The sequence below is a fragment of the Hypanus sabinus genome, chromosome 21 (assembly GCF_030144855.1).
Source record: "Hypanus sabinus isolate sHypSab1 chromosome 21, sHypSab1.hap1, whole genome shotgun sequence".
Lineage (NCBI taxonomy): Eukaryota > Metazoa > Chordata > Chondrichthyes > Myliobatiformes > Dasyatidae > Hypanus > Hypanus sabinus.
Window position 1 is genome coordinate 51,804,085 of NC_082726.1, and position 22,466 is coordinate 51,826,550.

General features: G+C 41.9%; 2 long non-coding RNA genes across 2 annotated transcripts; one reads left to right on the plus strand and one right to left on the minus strand.

The window, feature by feature from the left end:
* Positions 1 to 5,123: 5,123 nt before the first annotated feature.
* LOC132379244 (uncharacterized) lies at positions 5,124 to 12,967 on the minus strand. The gene is made up of 3 exons (XR_009507340.1): positions 12,837 to 12,967; positions 7,737 to 7,827; positions 5,124 to 6,512 (listed from the first exon to the last, which is right to left on the minus strand). It is a non-coding gene; the product is annotated as an uncharacterized LOC132379244 (long non-coding RNA).
* A 104-nt stretch (positions 12,968 to 13,071) lies between these two features.
* Positions 13,072 to 21,208, plus strand: LOC132379245 (uncharacterized). Its single transcript, XR_009507341.1, has 3 exons — positions 13,072 to 13,489; positions 15,829 to 16,001; positions 20,290 to 21,208. It is a non-coding gene; the product is annotated as an uncharacterized LOC132379245 (long non-coding RNA).
* Positions 21,209 to 22,466: the final 1,258 nt, after the last annotated feature.

The following is a 22,466-nucleotide window of genomic DNA, read 5'->3' on the forward strand; positions in this document are numbered from 1 at the left end:
GAGGGGAGAAAGCTGTTCCTAAAAGTCTTTCAGCGTGGAGCTGCAGTGTTCGGAAGGCAAAAAGATGGGAAGTGACATTTTGAGTGTATAATTAGTATTTTGACGTGGATGAAAACATAGTCATTTTAGTTGTTGCAACAAAAAATCTGCTGCAGCAACTCAGTGGGTTGAGAAGCGTCTGTAGATAATTGCCAATAATTCACGGATTATTGCCAATGTGGACATTTTCTGGTAATCCATTTGTCAGTGTATCAGAGGCACCCAGGAGAGTCTTGGCACGATCAATCTCAATAAAATTAACCAGAATAACGTCACTTTTCATCTAATGGTTATGTGTTATTTTTATTATTGTGGTACTATGATCCACTGAGATGTGGAGAGTTCCCAGCAAGTGATCTCAACATGTCCATGTGTCTGAAAAGCTGAGACAAAGCTGGAATCAGTTTTAAAAGTGATCAAGGAACGTATAGGAAATTTAGTATAGTCTAATCCAGGCCACGGTCTCTGCTTGCTGCTGCCGTAGGGAAAGAGTTACTGGAGCTTTAGTACTCTCATTATCAGGTGTTAATTAGGCTCCTGAACCAGTGTGGATAACTTCACTCACCTCAGCTATGAACTGATCCAAATACCTGTGGACTCACTCTTAAGAACTCTACAATTCATGTTCTTGGTATTGTTTATTTATTTATTTAGTGATTTTCCTATCAATTAATTTAGTACTTTTTATTTGCATAAATTGTCTCCTTTTGCCCTTTGGTTGTTAGCTTTTGTGTGTAGTTTTTCATCGATTCTTTTGTTTCCCTCCATTCTACTGTGAATGCCTGCAAGAAAATGAATCTCAGGGTAGTATACGTTGATGTACATGTACCTTGAGAATATATTTGCTTGAAACTTAATGTCAGGGTGCCTGAGGAGGGCCGTCCAGCATCAGTACAGGGGAATAATGAGATTGAAGATTAGTGGAAGTCAGTGATGCAGGCCCAAGGTGCAGCAACCTTTCCAGAAGGAGGCTGGAACCCATTTTGTTTTCTACCTCATCGGGGTTCCCTAGCTGACCTGGAACCCAATAGTTCAATCGTTCCATTTAATATCAGAGGAATATATACAATATACATTATGAAAATATTGTTCTTTGCAGAGCACCACGAAGACAGAAGAGTGCTCCAAAGAACGATCGGCAGAAAAAATGTTAGAACCCCGAAGCCCCCTACTCCCCCTCCCACACAGAAGCAGCAGCAAAGCAACAACTCTCTCCCTCCCAAAAAAAGCATCAGCACCCCCCACCCACCAAGCAAGCAGCTGCAAAGCCACCAAGAAAGACCATGATCTACAGGACACAAAAAATAATCTTTCACCCCGACAATTTGACATACCACAGTCTCTCTCTCTCTCTCTCTCTCTCTCTCTCTCTCTCTCCACCCCCCCCCCCCCAATAAAGGGACAGAGAGGTGTTACCTTTTCACAGTGACAGGGCGACATAACAAAAGAATTCACTGATTTGTGATGAAAATCTCTGCCACATCGGTAACAAACTCTCCCCCACCAACGAGATAGGGAGTGAGAGAGAGCACGCGATTCACTGAGTACAGAGCCCCTGACAGCTGATCCACTGTTTCAATGTTCCATTTTCTCCAGGATGATGAAGTTCACACTGAAGTTATCCACACTGATTCAGGATCCTAATAACTACCTGATGGTGAGAGAACTAAGGCTCCTGTACCTCCTTCCCTGTGGCTTCAGTCGACAAAACCTTCATAGGGTTGGTTTGCCCACAGGACCACCAAGCCCCAGAACCCCGCAGGCATGCTCGTTTTCTAGGCCGTGGTCTTGCGATTTCGAAAAGTGGCCGATCATGAGCCCCCAGGAGCAGGTCCCACCAACACAAAGAACTGAAGTCTGATTGTAACTTCAGGTCAGGGTGTCCGACAGAACCCCATCCACCCTGAAAAGGAAAAAAGAGACATCAAAGGTAGAAATTAAGCTGCTTCTGCGGATGAGCTCAAAGGAGTTGCTCCCAAGTGCTTGTCGTTACTGTGCACTGGAGTCATTTCTGTAGCTTGAGTGTGTCTGGGCAGTTCTGTCTGGTTGTCAGTGGGGAAGATTAGTGGTGAACATCTCGGGGTGTAAAGAGCTGATGTGAACAATAAAAGGTTATGGAGAAACAAGAGGCTGCAGATGCTAGTGCCTGGAGCAACAAACAGGAGGCTGGGGGAGCTCCAGCATCTGTGGAGGGAAATAAGCAATCAGCATTTCGCGAGTGATAGGTGGATCCAGGTGAGGAGGGGTGTGATGCACCATCTAGGAGATTGAAAGTGAATGATAGGCTTTTATTAACAGCGAAAAAGGGAGCACGACCATGTTGAAGACTGAGGGAGGAGCAGTGCCCTTAATCGCCTTTATACAGGGGTCTGTGGGAGGAGGCACAGGAGCAGTCAGCAGAGGGGGGCATGTCCAGACAGGTATACATAGTTTACCACAGGGTGATAGGGAGAGGAAGGAAGAAAAATGGACAATGTGGTTCATTTTATCCCTAACGACCATGGTGCCTGTCAATGCTATTCTCATCTGCTTGCTTTAGACCTGTGTCCTTCTACTTCTTTCCCATCTATGTATTTGTTCAAATACCCTTTACAAGTTGTGATTTTACCTCATTCCCAATATTTACCATTCTCTTTGTGAGGTACGAACGCAAGCTAGCCAGGAATATAAAGGAAGATAGCAAAAGCTTTTTTAGGTATGTGAAGAGAAAGAAGATAGTTAAGAACAATGTTGGGCCCTTGAAGAATGAATTGGGTGAAATTGTTATGGGAAACAGAGAAATGGCAGAAGAATTTAATGAGTACTATAGAACTGTTTTCACTAAGGAAGACACAAGCAATCTCCCAGATGTATGGATGGGCCAAGGACATAGGGCAACAGAAGAAATGAAACAGATTGACATTAGGAAGGAAACGGTGATGAGAAGACTAATGGGACTGAAGGCATATCTAGATAGCAGTGATAGGATTGGGCCGAGCCAGCATGGATTTACCAAAGGTAAATCATGCTTGACTAATCTGTTGGAGCTTTTCGAGGATGTAACCAGGAAGTTAGACGGGGGAGATCCAGTGGATGTAGTGTACCTGAATTTTCGGAAGGCATTTGATAAGGTCCCACATAGGAGATTGGTGGGTAAAATCAAAGCTCAGGGCATCGGGGGGAAGGCATTGACATGGTTAGAAAACTGGTTGGCAGATAGAAAGCAAAGGGTAGTGGTGAATGGGTGTTTCTCGGAATGGCAGGTGATGACTAGTGGGGTGCCACAGGGCTCGGTATTGGGACCACAGCTATTTACAATTTACGTCAAAGATTTGGATGAAGGCATTGAAAATAACATCAGCAAATTTGCTGATGATACTAAGCTGGGTGGCAGTGTGACATGTGATGAGGATGTTAGGAGAATTCAGGGTGACTTGGATAGGCTGGGTGAGTGGGCAGATACTGGGCAGATGACGTTTAATGTGAATATGTGTGAGGTTATCCACTTTGGGGGTAAGAACAGGAAGGCGGATTATTATCTGAATGGTGTAGAGTTAGGTAAGGGAAAAATACAAAGAGATCTAGGAGTCCTTGTTCATCAGTCACTGAAGGTGAATGAGCAAGTGCAGCAGGCAGTGAAGAAGGCTAATGGAATGTTAGCCTTTATTACAAAGGGAATTGAGTACAAGAGCAAGGAAATCCTCTTGCATTTGTACAGAGCCCTGGTGAGACCACACCTGGAGTATTGTGGACAGTTTTGGTCTCCAGGGTTAAGGAAGGACATCCTGGCTGTAGAGGAAGCGGAGCGTAGATTCATGAGGTTAATTCCTGGGATGTCTGGACTGTCTTACGCAGAGAGGTTAGAGAGACTGGGCTTGTACACACTGGAATTAAGGAGGTTGAGAGGGGATCTGATTGAAACATATAAGATTATTAAGGGATTGAACAAGATAGAGGCAGGAAATATGTTCCAGATGCTGGGAGAGTCCAGTACCAGAGGGCATGGTTTGAGAATAAGGGGTAGGTCATTTAGGACAGAGTTAAGGAAAAACTTCTTCTCCCAGAGAGTTGTGGGGGTCTGGAATGCATTGCCTTGGAAGGTAGTGGAGGCCAATTTTCTGGATGCTTTCAAGAAGGAGCTAGATAGGACTCTTATGGATAGGGGAATCAAGGGATATGGGGACAAGGCAGGAACCGGGTATTGATAGTAGTTGATCAGCCATGATCTCAAAATGGCGGAGCAGGCTTGAAGGGCCGAATGATCTACTTCTGCACCTATTGTCTATTGTCTATAAAAACCTGCCCGTGAGACTCTCCTTTAAATTTCCCCCTCTCACCTTGAGTCTGTGCCCTCTCTTTCCAGAGTTCTCTTTCCCAACAAAAAGATTGGCATCAATCGTATTGATGCCCTTCAAAATTTTATAAACCTCCCTCAGCTTCTCAGGGTCCAGTGGGGTAACCACAAGCTATGCAATCTCTACCTGTAAGTGAAGCTGGTGGCTTTCTTCTGCACTCTCTCCGTTACTACCTCATGCAGAGTGGTGACCTGAGCAGTACACGATACTCTGTTCAATGTCCATTTACAACGTGACACCCCAAAACCTTAAACTTAATGCCTTAGCTGTAAAGGCAAGCACAACAAATGCCTTTTTCACTAGACTGGTCAGTTCTGTTCCTTATCAATTTGTACTCCAAGGTCTCCCTGCATTTCAATGCCTCTGAGGTCTTTTCTACTTATCCTATATTTTCTACCCGAATTTGACTTCCCAAAGTACATTACCTCAAGATCCACCCAACCTCCCAACTGATATGTGTTCCACTCTGTCCTTGGACATCTTGAAACCAACTGACCTTGCTGCCTGCATTCTTAGCCATCAGTTATATATATCACAAGCAATTTATACACTTTCACAGGATGGAACACTGGTAGTTCTGATGTCGCACAACTTCATTACGAGTGGGGGAATGAGAGTGATGGGATTGCTATGAGAGCAAGCATAGGCTCAATGGGCAAAACCTCCTCCAAGGTTGGGAGAAAGGATAAGAATATTTAAGTTATTTCATTGGTCTTGTGATTCAATAAAGCAACATTCACCAAGTGCAGCCAACAATAATTTATTTTTGCCCAGGAGGAAGCTAAGATTCATAACATCAATATGATACAGAGATAAGATTGCATGATAAGAATATATAATTAGTGCTTTTTTACAAATTGATCTACATCTCTTTCACGGTTGTAAGTGTAACATAAGCCGCTCTAATTTGGTTCATCTTTAGACTACGCTATTGGTGTTAAATTGCAATTTAAAAATGCTTCCCTTGCTATCTAACAAAAGAATAATGAAACGTTTTGAATGTTAGCATGAACTAGATTTTAAATTTAATTCAGGCAGGTCATTGTTTTTGACATTTGTTGGAAGAACAATTCTTGTTGTCATTGTGTCCCCTAAAACTAACATGTAACTCAGTAGCCCCTTTAGTAGGTACACCTGCTCGTTAATGCAAACAACTAATCAGCCAATCATGTGGCAACTCGATGCATAAAAGCATGCAGACATGGTCAAGAGGTTCAGTTGTTGTTTAGATCAAACATCAGAATGGGGAAGAAATGGGACCTAAGTAACTTTGATCATGGAATCATTATTGGTCTCAGATGGGGTGGTTTAAGTATCTCCTGGGAGAACAGTGTGAAAAGCGAAAAAAAAAACTATCCAGTGAGTAGCAGTTCTATGAGTGAAAATGCCTTCTTAGTGGGAGGGTTCTGAGTAGAATGGCCAAACTGGTTCAACCTGACTGGAAGGCTTTAGTAACTCAATTAACCATACGCTACAACAGTGATGTGCAGAAGAATATTTCTGAATGCACATGTCGAACTTAAAGTGGATGGTCTGAAAATCACAATCATACACTCAGTGGCCTCTTTATTAGGAACAGTATAGCATAGGAATAGCCCACGGAGTTTGTGTCAAATACTACCTCTAAATTCTATTATTTCCAAAGTACATTGAAGATGGTAATTTTAGTTTGAAGATCAATTTCAAGAGGATTAACTCTTACTTTGGGTCCAACATTGAATGTGGAGCCATTCACTCTATGGGTGTGAAGTCGACATCTCTTTCAAAAATAATTGTGGTATGTAAATGTTTGACTGTCAGACAGAAGCACAGTACAGTAGGAAAGGAAACCACTGCTGGAATAAAATAAAATTTACTGGAAGTACACAACGGCCAGGAGGCAGTTGGTAGTGTAATTATTAACAGCTGGGAGCATTCTGGAATCTGGAGTTCAAGTCCAGTGCCCCCCAGTGTGGTTCCCCCAATGAACCACATGCAGTTCCTCCAGGTGCTCTGGTTTCCTTGCACAGGACAAAGATGTACCAGTTAGTATGCTAATTGGTCATAGTGAACTGTCCTGTGATTAGGTCAATGTTCAATGAGTGGGTTGCTGGGCGGTGCAGTTCATTGGGCCAGAAGCGCCTGTTCCGTGTTCTGTCTCTAAATAAATACAAATAAAAATATAAAAGATAAACAGTTAATTTCAGGTAGCTCCAGCACCAAACTCTGTAGCATCAGATTAATTATAGCCTTCCAACCTACTGAATAACCCATTGATTCCTGCTGATCATTTACTCTTTGATGTTCTTCTATTGGGAACTCACTGGGAATGCATTCAGCATTAGGTCAATCAGACTAGCTGCAGTGATTAATTTTGTCTTTGTGGCTTCTTCTTGCGTTCTTGATCTCCTTATGCCTCACAGATTTGCGGGCACTCCAACTGATTTTCATTGCTGGCTGCAGAGAACTATCATTGATTCATTGACTACCAATGACAGATAATTTGTACACTGCTGACCAGCTCATCAGAGATAATAAACAATGCTTCCAGACACCCTGACCTCACTTATAATCAGCTCAGGAACTAGAGTTGTTCCAACTCAAAGCGTTCAACTTGATCATTGCTTTGGGTGGATATGTGATCGATGAAGCACTAATTTGTCTGAAACAGCTACATCGAATTTGGGGTGTGCCTTTTAGGTCCACATTTGTACAACGGCCACAGCATGGACAAAACTAAAGAGGTGATTGTGGACTTCAGGAAGGTGCAGGCTGACCACTTCCTATTAGACATCAATGGCTTCCGCTTGGAGACAGTGCCTGCTCTGTGATCGTGAGACTTCTGAACCCTTTGATACCACCCAGTACATATTATTTATGACAGTGCCAGTAGCAAGTTCAAGTTTAATTGTCATTCAGTCAGTCACATGTATACAGCTAAACGAAAGAGTGGTCCTCCAGGGCAAAAGGGCTAAACGTGGTATATACAGTCAGACTAGCATGCAGCACATAGCACTTGCAATCAGACGGTATGTCCTGCATTATATTTAACTACATGTCCTATGTGCACTTGATGTCAAATTGTACATCTACAGACTATTTTTTATTAAGTGTTAAAATTATTCTATTAGTTTTATTGTATGTGCTGTACTGAATATATGTACTGCGTTTTGCACCCTGGTCCCAAAAGAACATTGCTTCCTTTAGCTGTATACATGTGTAATGTTAATGACTATAAACTTGAGCTTGAACCTCACTTTTGATGAATTTCACAAACAATGGATAATTTTTGAGTCCACTAATAGTTTTATGTAGGCTAAACATAGATGCCAATTTGGACACAGCAAGTTCAACAAATAGCAATAAAATAGATGATCAACGAACCTCAGTTTGTTTTGATCATGTTGTTTCATAGATGAATCCTGATCAAAGAACAGGACAATAAGGTGCCAGGGGCTTTTAACATCCATTGCACCTGAAAGAAAGAGAATTAAAAGATTTAAATATTCACTTTATTTGTCACATGTACATTGAACCATATAGTGAAATGTGTCATTAGTGTCTAACTAATTCAACGATGATAGTGCAAGTATTGCCAAGCTTCCAACATCGACGTAGCATTTCCACAATTTACTAATTCTAACCTGTACATCTTTGGAATGTGGCAGGAAAGTGCGGCACCCAGATGGTCACAGGGAGAACACGCAAGATGGCGGTGAGCCTCTCCAGCTCCAATCAACAGTGACATTTCTTGTCTGTCGGTCTTTCCTATGATGTAAAAATACTGCTGAACTCAAAGAGCACTAAAATTTGCAAGTCTACCTCCCTAGTGAGTGGGATAACGAAGGTGGTGTGCAAATACGATGTAAGATGTGGAGCGGGGACTTTCTTCGGGGCCTAGTACACCTCCTTGGGGAAGTGGAATGTGAGGGGGATGCAGAAGTGCAGTAAGTGCACCCGTACTTGATTGAGACTTAAAGCGAATCCCTGCAGGACCACGCTCCTGATGATTCTCCACACTAATGTATGATTGCTGAAAAATAAGCTGGATTACCTACATCAGTGTTTGAACCAGCGGGAGCTGAAGGTCCTGACTTTCACTGGTCCTGACAGAACCGTGGCTTCAGGACACCAGTCCAGACTCAGACATCCAGCTAGAAGGGGTAATTTCCTTCTGGGTGGACAGAAATGCTGTGACCTCTGGAAAGTGCCGTGGAGGTGACCATTTCAATAAAACTGGTCTGTGAACTCCTTGGTAGTACCGGCCCACTGCTCACGGCTGATAGAGTTTTTAAAGGTGAAGTGCGGGCCTTTCTACTTACCTAGGGAGTGCACCGCCATTGTAATTCTTGCGGTTTACTTTGTCCCCCAACCCCACGCTAGTGCTGGGGAAGTGCTGCAGGAGCTCTACGGCACCGTTTGTGACCTCAAAGCTTCGCACTTTGATGGTGTCTCCATTGCTGCTGGTGACTTCAATCAAGCCAATTTAAAAAGAGTCCTGCTAAAGTTCTGCCAGCATGCCAACTTTGTAACTGGTGGAGAGAATATGTTAGACCTGGTTTAGTCGGGTACAGACCACGTATCCATTTTGCATACAGAGCACTGGTTAAACCACTCAAACCAGTTCACAGGGACATGGGGACCAGCCACCTCAGCGCTGCAGGACTGTTTCAAAACACAGATTGGAGCAATTCAGGGAGGCGGCTAACTATGATCGTCACACTGTAGAGCTTCATGCAGATCAAGATGCTGTGTAAGGATCGGGTGACAGGACATCAGCAATAGGTGTCCCATGCCGTCAGGAAGTTCACACAAAATTTGCAGATGGCTTTATGACATCAGGAATATGTGGTGTGTGTAAATCGTAACAAATTAGAAGTCTAGCCCACACTCGAGTGACAGCTGCACGTCCCTTCTTGATGAGCTGAATGCCTTCTCTGCACGATTTGATGCAACGAATGATGTGACATTGAGGACTAGCACCCTGTCAGGCCACAGCCGAAGTGAGGCGGATCCTAGCCGGGGTAAACCTGTGCAAAGCTGCAGGGTCGGACAACATGCCTGGTCAGGTGCAGAGAGATTGTGCAGCCCAGCTAATGGAGGTCTTAATGAACATTTTTAGTGTCTCTTTGAAACATTTCTCTCTCCTTGCAGGCTTCAAGGCAGCCACCTTCATTCTGATTCCCAAGAGAGTGACAGTAACTGGTCTGAACGATTACCACCCAGTGACACTGACTTTCCAAATCCTGAAATGCTTAGCGTGCTGGTAACAGTTTGTATAAAATCCCAACTTCCAGCTATGTCAGACCCACTCCAGTTCACCTACAACTCAGACTAATCCACTGATGATGCCATTGCCTCGGTCCTCTTCTCCATCCTGGTCCATGTGGAAAACGATGCCTCATACACCTGTGGGGTTCATCAGCTTCACTTAGATGTTTTGCACAGTCATCCCTCAGATGCTGGAGGGTGATCTGTCCTTATCGGGTCTCAACACCCTTCTTTGAAACTGGATCTTGGATTTCTTTATGGAGAGAACCCAGTTCAAACGTCGGTAACATCTCAAGCTCCATCGCGCTAAGCACTGGTGCCCCTCGGGGTTGTGCGCTCAGCCCATTGCTGGTCAAAGTTCAAAGTTCAAAGCAAATTTATTATCAAAGTACATTTATGTCATCACATACAACCCTGAGATTCATTTTCTTATGAATCAATGAAAGACCGCATCAGCTTAGGTTGGTGTGGTGTGGTACTTCACTGACCATTGCTGACTGATGACTACACTGCCAGATCCAGCTCAAACTGCACCATCAAGTTTGCTGAAGATAGAATCATGGTTGGCCTCATCATCAACAATGATGAGTTGTCATACTGAGAGGCTTGTCAAATGGTGTGAGAACAACAACCTGAGTCTCAATACGGACTAAATAAAAGAAATGATTGTGGACTTCAGGAAGGCGCAGGTCAACAGCTCTCGATTGCACATAAGCAGTTCTGTCATGAAGAGACTGAAGAGCACAAAGTTCCTTGGTGTGCACAAAACGGACGATTTAACCTGGACCCATAATACCTTCTCATTGGTCAAGAAGGTACAGCAGTGTCTATATTTTTCAAGGAGATTGAGGCTCCCTGCCTCCATTCTAACAAATCTCTATTGGAGCATCATTGAGAACATTTTGACTGGCTGCATCATTGTGTGGTACAGAAACTGCAAGGCATCAGACCCTACGAAAGACAGTTAAGGTAAAAAGCTGGAGAAGAAGGAATCTGATAGGAGAGGAGAGTGGACCACGGGAGAAAGTGGGGCACAAGGGTGGGGGATGATAAGCAGGTGAGGAGAAGAGGTAAGAGATCAGAGTGAGGAATAGAAGAAGAGAGAAGAGAAGGAGGAAAGATTAATAGAAGGAGAATTTGATGCTCATGCCATCAAGGTGAGGTGTTGGTCCTCCACCCTGAAAACATCCTCATCAAGGCAAAAGTGGAGCCAATGTCGGAATGGGAATAGGGATAGAAATTAAAAAGGTTGGTCACCAGGGAATTCTGCTTTGGCTTGTCAAAGCAGCCCCCCATTTTACTTCAGGTCTCTCCAATGTAGAGGAGGACACATCTGGAGCACCAGGTACAATAAAGAATCCCGATGGATTTGCAGGTGAAGTATTGCATGACGTGGATGGACTGGGGCCCTGAATGGAGGTGATGGAGGAGGTAAATGGAAAGGTGTAGCATTTCTGTCAATTGCAGGGAGATGTGCCAGGAGGAAGATTAGTGAGGAGGCACAAGGGAGTGCTCCCTGTGGGAATCGGAGAGTGGGGAGGGAGAGGTAAAGATGTGTTTGGTAGTGAGATCCCATTGAAGATGGAAGAAGTTGTGGAGAATGATGTGTTGGATTTGGAGACTATGTATCATGTGCTGTGTGATATATGTTAAATGGGTGCACCATGGTCCAAAGAAAAGTTGTTTCCTTTGGTTGTACTGTTTAAATGTACAGTCAGATGACAATAAATTTAAACTTGAACTTGAATAAAATCCTTACAGACTGTGGTGGGAATTGAACACCAATCTTGTAGCTGATGTTGCAATAGCGTTATGTTAAACATTACATTACCATGCCACCCCTTATAAAAGAGACATCTCTAACAATACAGCGCCTCTCAAAGTCCAATCCTATGCCCCATCGTGCGAGGTGGAAATGGATGAAGCTGGTCATCAAGGCTCTGGTGAATCTGTATAGGCCATTCCCCTGTACAGTGGATGCAATGGATTGCAGAAGCATTGATGAACTCCAACCACACCATTGACTTTGGATGATGGAGACAGGAGGTCATCAATGGCCTATGCTCCTCTTAGAGCTGAAGGCCCAAGTAAGTAAGTAACAATGCAGCACTCCATCTTTAATGCAATGAAAAAGATGATACAATCTAAAGCCTTTTCAGAGGTGAAGAGGTTGCCACTGAACCAAATTATACATCCATTGTCAAGCATAATTCAAATCTATCATTAGCAAAGACAGCTATTAAAATCATTGTTCAGCAGAATAAGTGGTGTGTAGTATTAATTTCTTTTTAATACTAACAATGATATAAAAGCATTAGCTAATATACAAAAAGAAAATTATTTTAGACATTAATGAAGAGAACATTAGCAGGATAGTGGATACTTTTTTCAGCATAATTTAACCCAAGTAATTAGTACACAAACAATTCTTCTCGGTGATGTGCTCACTTAGAAGATGAAGGCAGTGTGTAACATCCAGTTGTGGAGGGAATAAAACCATAAGGCATAAGATATAAGTTTTCTTCACTATTCAATCATGGCTGATTTATTATCCCCCTCAACCCCATTCTCCTGCCTTTTCACCGTAACTTTTGACGCCCTTCCTAACAAAGAGCCTATCAACATTCACTTTAAACATACCCAATACATCTGTATCAGTGAATTCAATGGGCAGCATTGCAGTGCAGTGGTTAGAACAACGCTTTACAGTATCAACGACCCAGCTTCAATTCCTGCCACTGTCCATAAGGAGTTTGTACGTTCTCCTCATAACTGTATAGGTTTCCTCTGGTTGCTCCGGTTTCCTCTCACAGTCCAAAGACATACCAGTTGGTAGGTTAATTTGCCACTGTAAATTGCCCTGTGATTAGGCTAGGGTTAAGTCAGGGGTTGCTGGGAGTCGTGCTCACAGTGTTTTCTGTGCTTTATCTCTAAATAAAATAAAATTCCACAGATTCGCCATGTGCTGATTAAAGAAATTCTTCCTCATCTCTGTTCTAAAGGGACTCCCTTGTATTCTGAGGCTGTGTCCTCTGGTACTTGTCTCTCCCACTATTGGAAACATCCTCTCCATGTCTACTCCATCTCGGCCCTTCAATATTCGATGGGAATGATTAGATGCAAGAGCCAAGTACAAATGCAGAGGAGCAGACTTCTTCCTCCAATCTAAATAGCATCTTTTCTATTATAAAATATGACTTGCATTTCACATACCATTTGATATTCAGCATTTACTGTCTCTACCTTACGGAGGTTTAGAGTGCTTTAAAGGGCATACGTTCCTCTGTCTCGGCGGAGGCATGATCAGAGCAGCACATCCAGGAGTAGTTTTTCAATTAAGTGCAGAGTTCAACCCACCAGTCTGACTTCTGTAAATGCTACCCTGTCAATTGTTCGACTAATTAGGTCAGTATGGCATCTCATTATTCACCATCTGCAGAAGCACAGTCAGTGTAAGGGGCAACGCAAGACATTCAAATTATCTGATTCTCAAAGATTAAAGATTTCTGATACACATTAACTGCTCTAATGTAACATATTTTTGTTCGCATTCCAGTCTACTGATGCATATTTATGGAGCTTTGGAAGTGTGAGCAATATAGTAAATTGGTTTTCTCGAGAATATACACCAATACAACTTCATACTATTTAACATCACATTTCAAAAGGTTAGATGTAAGAACTTGCACATTATTCTGTTTTATCTCCTTTTATCCCTGAGGCTTGACTTTTCTCCTGTTTAACATTGAAACTGGTGATGCAAACAGTGGGTTAGCTGTCCCAGCACCAAGAAGCAAAGCACCACTTCCGCTATGATAAGCTTTTCATCTGAGAAGATGGACTTCGTCAAATTCTTCAGTGTAAGTGTAAGTATCATTCCAGAGTCCACGTCTATGAGGGGAGTGGGGATGTCAACTGGAGTTCCCATCAAACCACGTAGACCTCCATACTGTGGCCCCATCTGTCCTGCCTCTCACCTCTGATTGAGAAAGTGGTGGCTCACAGACTAGGTCATATCATAGAGTCATACAATCATAAAGCACTAAAGCACAGAAACAGGACCTTCGGCCCATCTAGTCTGTACTGAACTATTATTCTGCCTGGTCACATCGATCTGCACCTGGACCATAGCCCTCCATATCCCACGTACCCCATGTTGAAATTTCTCTTAAATGTTGAAATTCAACCCACATTCACTGCTTCTCCTGGCAGCTTGTTCCACACTCTCACCATCCTCTATGTGAAGTACCTCATCAGGTTCCCTTTAATTATTGCGCCACTCACCTATCACCTCTAGTTCTAGTCTCATCTAACCTCATTTACCCTGTCATCAAGTTCAAGTTTATTGACATTCATCCATATACATGCAGACCACCAAACAAAACAATGTTCTTCCTGACCAAGGTACACAACACAGTATATATAACTCACACATAACACAAAAAGTAATATTGCCACAGATAAATTAACAAATAACAAGGTGCATTTACAACACAAGTTAACAAGTGAAACGTGTTACCCTACTGGAGCTTCACTTGTGATGAGGCCTGGTTGATGACAGGGAGCTTAGTAGTCTCATGGCCTGGGAGAAGAAACTGTTTCCTGTCCTAATAGTTCTTGTTCTAATGCTATGGTACCTCCTGCCTGATGGAAGGGGTTGAAAGAGATTGTTGGATGGATGGGAGTCCCTACATATGCGTGTCCCTGATAAATATCCCAAGTGAGTGGAAGAGTCTCTGATGATCCACTCAGTAGTCTGCACAATCTCTTGTGAGAACTTGCAGTTCGACGTCTTGCAATTCCCATACCAGCATGACCTACTTCACTGCATTAAAAAGGGAGTGTTGTATTGTGGGAGGTATATGATTCCAGATGTGATGGATGCTCAGTTCTACATGTGAAGAAACAAAACTGTCCCAGTCCTTTGTTAAAAGCTCAAAGTAAATTTATTATCAAAGTACATATATATCTCCAGATACAACCCTGAGATTAGTTTTCTCATGGGCATACTCAATAAATCCATAATAGAATAATAACCATAATAGAATCACTGGAAGACTGCACCAACTTGGGCATTCAATCAGTGTGCAAAAGACAGCAACGTGTGTAAATACAAAAAAAAGAAATAATAATAGTAAATAAACAGCCAATAAATATCAAGAACATGGGATGAAGAGTCCTTGGTTGTGGGAACACTTCAGTGATGGGGCAAGTGAAGTCATCCCCTTTAGTTCAATAGCCTGAAAGTAGAAGGTTAATAACTGTTATCCCTCTATCCCTGAACCTGGTGGTGTGAGTCCTGAGGCTCCTTTACCTTCTTTCTGATGGCAGCAGTGAGAAGGCTGCATGACTTAGGTGATGGGGTCTTCGATGATGGATGCTCCTTTCCTGTGACAATGCTTCATAAAATGTGATCACAGGTGGGGAGTTCTTTACCCATGATTGACAGGTCTGTTTTTGGTTTTTTTTCTGTTCAAGGTCATCAATATCTTCATGCTAGGCTGTGATGTAGCCAGACAATAGACTATTCGCCACACATCAAGAGAAGTTTGTTTAAATTTTAGATGTGATAAGAACATCTCCTAAAGAAGTAGAGGCACTGTGTGCTTTCTTGTTAATTGCACTTAAGTGCTGGGCACAGGACAGGTCCTCCAAAATGATACCAGCAAGGAAGTTAAATTTGCTGACCCTCTCCACCTCTGATCCCCTGATGAGGATTGGCTCATGACCTCTGGTGTCCTCCTCCTGAAGTCAATAATTGGCTCTTTGGTCTTGCTGACATTGGGTGTTGTTCTGGCACCACTCAGCCAGATTTCCAATCTCCCTCCTATATGCTGATTCACCATCCATTTCTTAAACAACAACAGCAAAACAAATTGCTGGGCTTCTGGTGATTTATTAAGGATCAAGGGGTACCCAGCACTGAGGTCATAGATGAACATATTTAGTGGAACTTTGAACCAAATCACAATTACAAATATGTCGTAGGAAATGCCACAGCTTCCCTAGAATAAATAATAATGGCATCATGTGTTCTTGAGAAATAGAAACTTGAGTAGGCCATGTGATCATTCATTCTTGCTCTGAAAGTCAATAAAATTTGGGCAATCTTTTACCTCAGCGTCAAGTTCTTGCTCTAAACTTATAATCCTTGATTCCCATAATTCACCAAAAAATTATTAACTTCTGTCTTAACTTTACTCAGTGGATGAGCCTCCATGGGTTCTGTGGGCAATGGATTCCAGAGATTCTCTCTGCACTGGTTGAGGACATCTCTACTCATCCCCCATCATAAATGACTGACCCTTTATTCTTGAGGCTACAACTCAAAGTTCTAGACAATCCAGTTACGTGAAACATCAAAGTTGCATTTTCTAGGTGAGAACTTCTTTTATGTGAAATACAGCAACCTCTCATTTTCCCAAGGTTTAGAGAGAATAGTCCCTGTATGCTCATAAGGAAATTTCCTTCCTAAGATTATAATCCTCTCTATGCATTATTCTCCCTGGTGGGGAGATCAGAACTGCATACAATATCCCAGATGTTGTCACACTGGGTCCTTTTATACTTCCTGACAGAAGGTGGCAAGAGAGTCACAGATGGTATTACTGGTGCATCAACAACTGAGGTTCAGCCCTGTCCTCAGGTGCTGTCTGTGTAGGTTTCCTCAGAGTGCTCCGGTTTCCTCCCACATCCCAGAAGCCTAGGTTAATTGTCCACTGGCATCGATGGGTGACAGGAGAAATGGGGAAAGTTGATGAGCATGTGAGTTAGAAAAGATTATCAGAAAGTAAGTGAAGTAATGGGATTGCTTGAAGGGTTGCTGATGGGCCAAACAGCCTTTAAATGCAACATTACCACTGGCCCTTATATAAGAGACTCAATGATAAACAGAACTCATAAACATTTATAAAAACCTTATTTTGTCATTGGTAAGGTGGGGTTCTAGTTAGTATAGATAGTACTCTGACCTTCTTCCTCTCCTCTTGCCCCATGAGCAGTGCCTGGGCCCTCTGGGTGTTCTTCATTTTCACCTTGGCTGAGTCAGCACAAAACACAGATGCATAATGGCATCTTCTTACATCTTGTGAGTTAAAACTATTTTACTTGGCACGTGAACCCTTTGTTCCTTTGACAGGTTCTCTGCCAAACTAGTAAATGACGCACAGCTACACTGTCTGGATATGATTTTACAGGCAAAAAAATGTGGATAAAGTTGCACTGAGATGGACTACAGTTTACTTCTCTGAAATATTCTACTGTTACATTTATATTTATCAAATGTCATATTTAGCATGGAAGTAATATGGACAAAAGAGACTGCAGGTGCTCGAAATCCAAAGTAACACATACGCACACACTCCGGAGGGATTCAGCAGGTCAGTCAGCCTATATGGAAAGGAGCAAACAGTCAAAGTCTTGGGCTGAGATCCTTCATCAGGACTGGAAAGGAAGAGAGAAGAAGCCAGAATAAGAAGGTGGGACCAGAGGAAGGAGAACAAGCTAGAATGTGTTAGGTGGAGCCAGGTGAGGGGAAAGTAAGTGGGTAGGGGGTTAAAGTGTGTTGGGAGTTGTGAGAGGTGGAAGAGGTACAGATTTTCATTTCATCCCTCCTTCCCTATCCCTTTTTTTCTTCACATGGCTTCACCTATCACCCTCTAGCTTGGACTTACTTCAGTGGCTGTAATGCTGCCGATATGAATGCAAATCTTTGCTATTATTTTGCGTTTATATCAAGGTCAATACCATCAACTGAATGATATAATCTATACTCAGTTGCTACTTTATTAGGTACACCTGTACATCTGTTTATAAATGCAAATATCTAATTAGCCAATCTTGTGGCAGCAATTCATGCAGGCATGATCAAAAGGTTCAGTTGCTATTCAATCTAAACATCAAAATGGGGAAGAAGTATTATCAACTACTTTGACTGTGGAATGATTGTTGGTGCCAGATAGGGTAGTTTGAGTATCTCAGAAACTCTTGACCTCCTGAGATCAGTCTCTAGAGTTTATAGTGAAAAACAAAAAAAAAAACATCCAGTGGGTGGCAGCTCTGTGTTAGTGAGAAAGGTCAGTGGATAATGGCCAGACTGCTTCAAGCTGACGGGAACGCGACAGTAACTCGTACAACAGCGTTACAACAATGGTGTGGAGAAGAGCACCTCTGAACGCACAACTCGTCAAACCTTGAAGTGGATAAGCCACAGCAGCAAAAGACCGCAAACATACTGTTCATTCAGTGGCCTCCTCATTAGGTGCAGGAGGTGCATAATAAAGTGGATGTGGTGTTCATTTGAAGGTGGTGACTTATGAGTTTATTGCTTGGTACATTGGCAATGTTTATATAGAAATATGAACTCCTTTGGATGGCAGACGAGTGGGTCATATGTAATTGTGGAATCATGATCATGTGAATGAGCACTGAGATCTGTTGATTTTATTAAGTCTAATATTGTAAGAATAAAAGGCAAAGTTCCTTGGAAAAAGTGAGCTGACAACAATTTTCAGTGCTGCCCTCAAGTGGATAAATGTGTTTCAGGAGGGACAAGTAATGGTTTAAAGATTTTGAACAAAGTTTTCTCAGTGCTGCCTCTGTGTGTTCCTAATGGAAGTCGAGCAAATTCATGGAACCAAATTACCAAGGTGTTAAGATGAGGACTGCAATCATGCATAGAAAAAAAGCATCAGATTATTGTACTGAGCATTAGAAGGAATTATTTCAAGGTTTATTGATCGTCAGAATAAATGGATCAGAATGAATTGATTTACAAGAGCATTGTTTCTTTAGGTCAGCATGAGAATCAGGCATTTGGCCCATGATATCTCTCCTCTGCACAAACCCCACCCATTGTTTCCATCATTCTGTCTGTACAGCTCTGAAAGCGAAAATGTTAGAAACACTCAACTGATCAGGCAGCATATTCAGAGAGAAAACAGAGTTAACATTTCGGGTTGCAATGCACTGCCGTTCATAACAACAAATTTTACGACAAATGTCAGTGATATTAAACCTGATTCTGATTCTGAAAATCTGATATTTTCAAGAATTTCTGGTTTTGCCTCAGATTTCCAGTATCTGCAGCTTTCCTTTTCTTTGATTTGTGAAACTCTCTATTTCCTTTTATTCATCTCCTTATCCCTTAATGTATCTATATTGTTCATCTAAGTCATTCTTACATTCCACATTCATATTATTCTCTGGAAAGCCAAGTTTCTTTTACCTTCCCTTTCTTGCAGATAACCATACCTAATAAAGTGACCACTTAGGGCAATTTTAAGGTCTTTTGTTGCTGCAACACATGCACTTCAAGATTTGATGTGTTGTGTGTTTGGAGATGCTCTTCTGCACACCAATGTTGTAATGTGTGATTATTTGAGTAACTGTCACCTTCCTGTCAACTTGCACCAGTCTGGGCATTCTTTTCTGATCTCTCTCATTAACAAGGCCTTTTCACCCACACAACTACCAATCACTGGATACTTTTAGTTTCTTGAACCATTCTCTGTAAACTCTGTTGTGTGTGAAAATCCCCAAAGATCAGCAGTTTCTGAGATACTCAAACCACCCCATCTTGCACCAACAATCATGCCACGGTCAAAGTCACTTATATCACATTTCTTCCCCCATTCTGATTTTGGTCTGAACGACAACTGAACCTCTTGACCATGTCTGCAAGCTTTTATGCACTGCTGCCGCATGATTGGCCGATTAGATATTTGCATTAACGAACAAGTGTACTAATAAAGTGGCCACTGAGTGTAAACCTGTGTTGTCTTTACACTTGTTCCTCTGCAAATGCTTTCTCTCTATCACAACCCTTCATAATTATTTTAAAGAGCTTCATCTGATCACTTCCCAAACCTGTCTACAAGGTGGATTGTCACTATCTTCTTGTTATTACTATGGGGAGGGAGTACAGGAGCTCAAAGAGCCACACTTAACAGTTGAGAAACCGGATTACTGCCATAGGATTTTTGAACATCTCATGAGCCCATGATTGCTACCTCGCTATTCCTTTCTGCACTATTTGCTTATTTTTGTAATTTATCATATATTTTTTGTCTTTTCACTCTATTGCTGCCACAGAACAACACATTTCACATTATGTAAGCCAGTGATAATAAATCTGATTCTAATTCTGCAGAGGGAAGTCAATATGTTAGGTCATCCTTTCCTGATGGTTCAAATCAGATATTATCGAAGCAAATTTATTTTACCCGCATAGCTCTGTATAATGTAGGAAGTAGAACTCCCTAACTCCATGTGTGGTCATGGAAGGTTCAATAGACTTGCCATAACATCTTCATTTTTTTTAGATATTTTCATCTTGAAATAAACTTTAGCTGGTTTGCTATTTTGGCTATTTTGACCAGTCTTAGTTATTTGCCCCCCAACTCCATTAAGATCTTATTTTCCAATCAACATACGACTTTACTGTTCTTACCAAAATGAAATACCTCAGTAGCGAAATTAATTTGCCAATTATATGCCTATTCTGTAAATTGTCCAAAGTTCTGTTAATAGTATTAATTGCTAATAAAAGGAATATTTTGATCCACAAATGTACAATCATTGTGAGAGACACCTCAGCCCATTGAATCCATGGTATCAACCACCCATACATTAATCCTACTTTTTATTCTCTCCACATTCTCATCAGCCTGTCAAAGTCCAACCCTATCCTGTCCTGTCCTGAGAGATGGAAATGGGTAAGGCCAGCCAACAGGGATCTGGTGAAGCTGTATAGGCCAATCCCTTGTACAGTGGATGCAATGGATTGCAGAAGCATTGATGAACTCCAACCATACCATTGACTTCAGAGGACAATGGAGACAGGAGATCATCGATGGTCTATGCTCCACTTAGGAGCTAAAGGTCCAAGTAAGTTAATAAGTACATTCTCATCAGCTAGGTGCAACTTATGGTATGACCCAGCACCTATAGGATGTGGACGAAACGAACACCTGGAGGGAAACCATGTGACCACAGAAAGAAAGTGGAAACCACGCAGACAGCACCCAAAGTCAGGTTTGAACCTGGGTCTCTAGCACTGCAGAACAACCACTCCGTGAGCTGCGTCATTATGATGTCCTACATTTAATTAATTCTGGAGTCACAACAACCTTGTAAATTCTGGTACGAAGCTGAATGCAAGGACTGTGTAAAGTATTTTTTCCCCTTGATGTGGTAAATTCAGAGGTTGATCCCTCAGCGGTATCCAAAACCACAGACTCAGATTCTTAAGTTTCAATGATGCCATTAAGAATCCTTCATCTAGCTTTGATGTTCCAACTCAATTCTTTCAAGACAGTCATTGAGTAAGTTAAAGCTGTTTTGGGTTAAAAGGCGGCTTGTTCTTTTGTACTGAAATAAACCAAAAAGAAACATACAATCAATGGGCAATTTCACAAAATTGGATTCTTCGTCTTTCTTTATTGGCTTTTACAAAATCTAACTGCAGCACATCATGGAGACTTTATCTACGATGCAATAATGAAATACAAAGCCAAGAAGACAGGATCTTCTAAATCTTGGTGATGTCGGAGCCCTCACTTTCCTACTTATAATGCCAGGAAAAACATTACTTGTATATACGTTGAAAATAGTTCTATTAATTCACAAACTGTATGTCATTTACCATCTGATCAATTGGCTGTGTTATACTAAATGTGACTGCCAGTAAAGTCTTTGGCTTACTGGAATAAATGTAAAGTAGTCTAAATTCCTCAAAATAAAAAAAAGGTGAAATCATTCAAATATAGTCCTGTCAGTTGACAGAAAAGCATTTACACAGTAAAACTTACATTCTTCATTCAACATTAGGATTATTAGTACCTGAGTTATAGGGAAATGTTCAATAGGTTAGGACTTTATTCCTTAGAGCATAGGAGAATGAGGGAAGATTTAATAGAAGTGTAAAAAATTATGAGGGGTATAGACAGGCTAAATGATAGCAGGTTTTTTCCACTGAGTGAGACTAGGACTAGATGTTATGGGTTAAGGGTGAAAGGTGCAATACTTATGGGGAACATGAGAGGGGGACTTCACTCAGAATGGTGCATGCAAGCTCAATTTCAACGTTTAAGAGAAGTTTGGATAGGTACATGGACAGTAGGTATATGGAGGGCTATGGTTCTGGTGCAGATTGATGGGAGTAGGCAGTTTAAATGGTTCGACATAGACTAGATGGAGCAAGGGCCCCTGACTGTGCTGTACTTTTCTATGGCTCTGTGACAGAGGGTGGTGAGAGTATGGAATATGCTGCCAGCATAAGTGGTGGATGTGGGTCCTATTTCAACATTTAAGCATAATTTGGAAAGATTCACGGATGGGAGGGTTATGGTCAGGTGTAACTTGATGGGACTAGGCAGAATAATGGTTTGGAATGAATAGATGGGCTGAAGGGCCTGGTTCTGTGCTGTAGTGTTCTATGACTTTACGATTCTATAAAAATCATCAGCAACAGCAGTATGTCTCTCTATTCTGTTCAAAACGCAGTGTTAATAGTTGTAGAAGAGCAGTCAGAACCTAATTAAAAACCTCATCTTTCAAGTGGCAACATTGCACTTTAATGATACTCCTGTCTCTGCTCCAGTTTAAAACCTTTCTCTGGATCATTCACTGGAGCCACGTAGCTGCAATCTGGAGAAATTTTATATCATGGCCTCACACTACCTATTGAGCACTGCACTAGGTGATGCTATGTTCCAATTGTCCTGTCACTCATGAAAAAAAATCCTTCATAACTCACTTATGCTTACAGCTCTTATGAGTTATGGCCCTTTTACCCTCACAAAATGGCAGTGGGAATCAATGTTTACATCATCACTATAATAT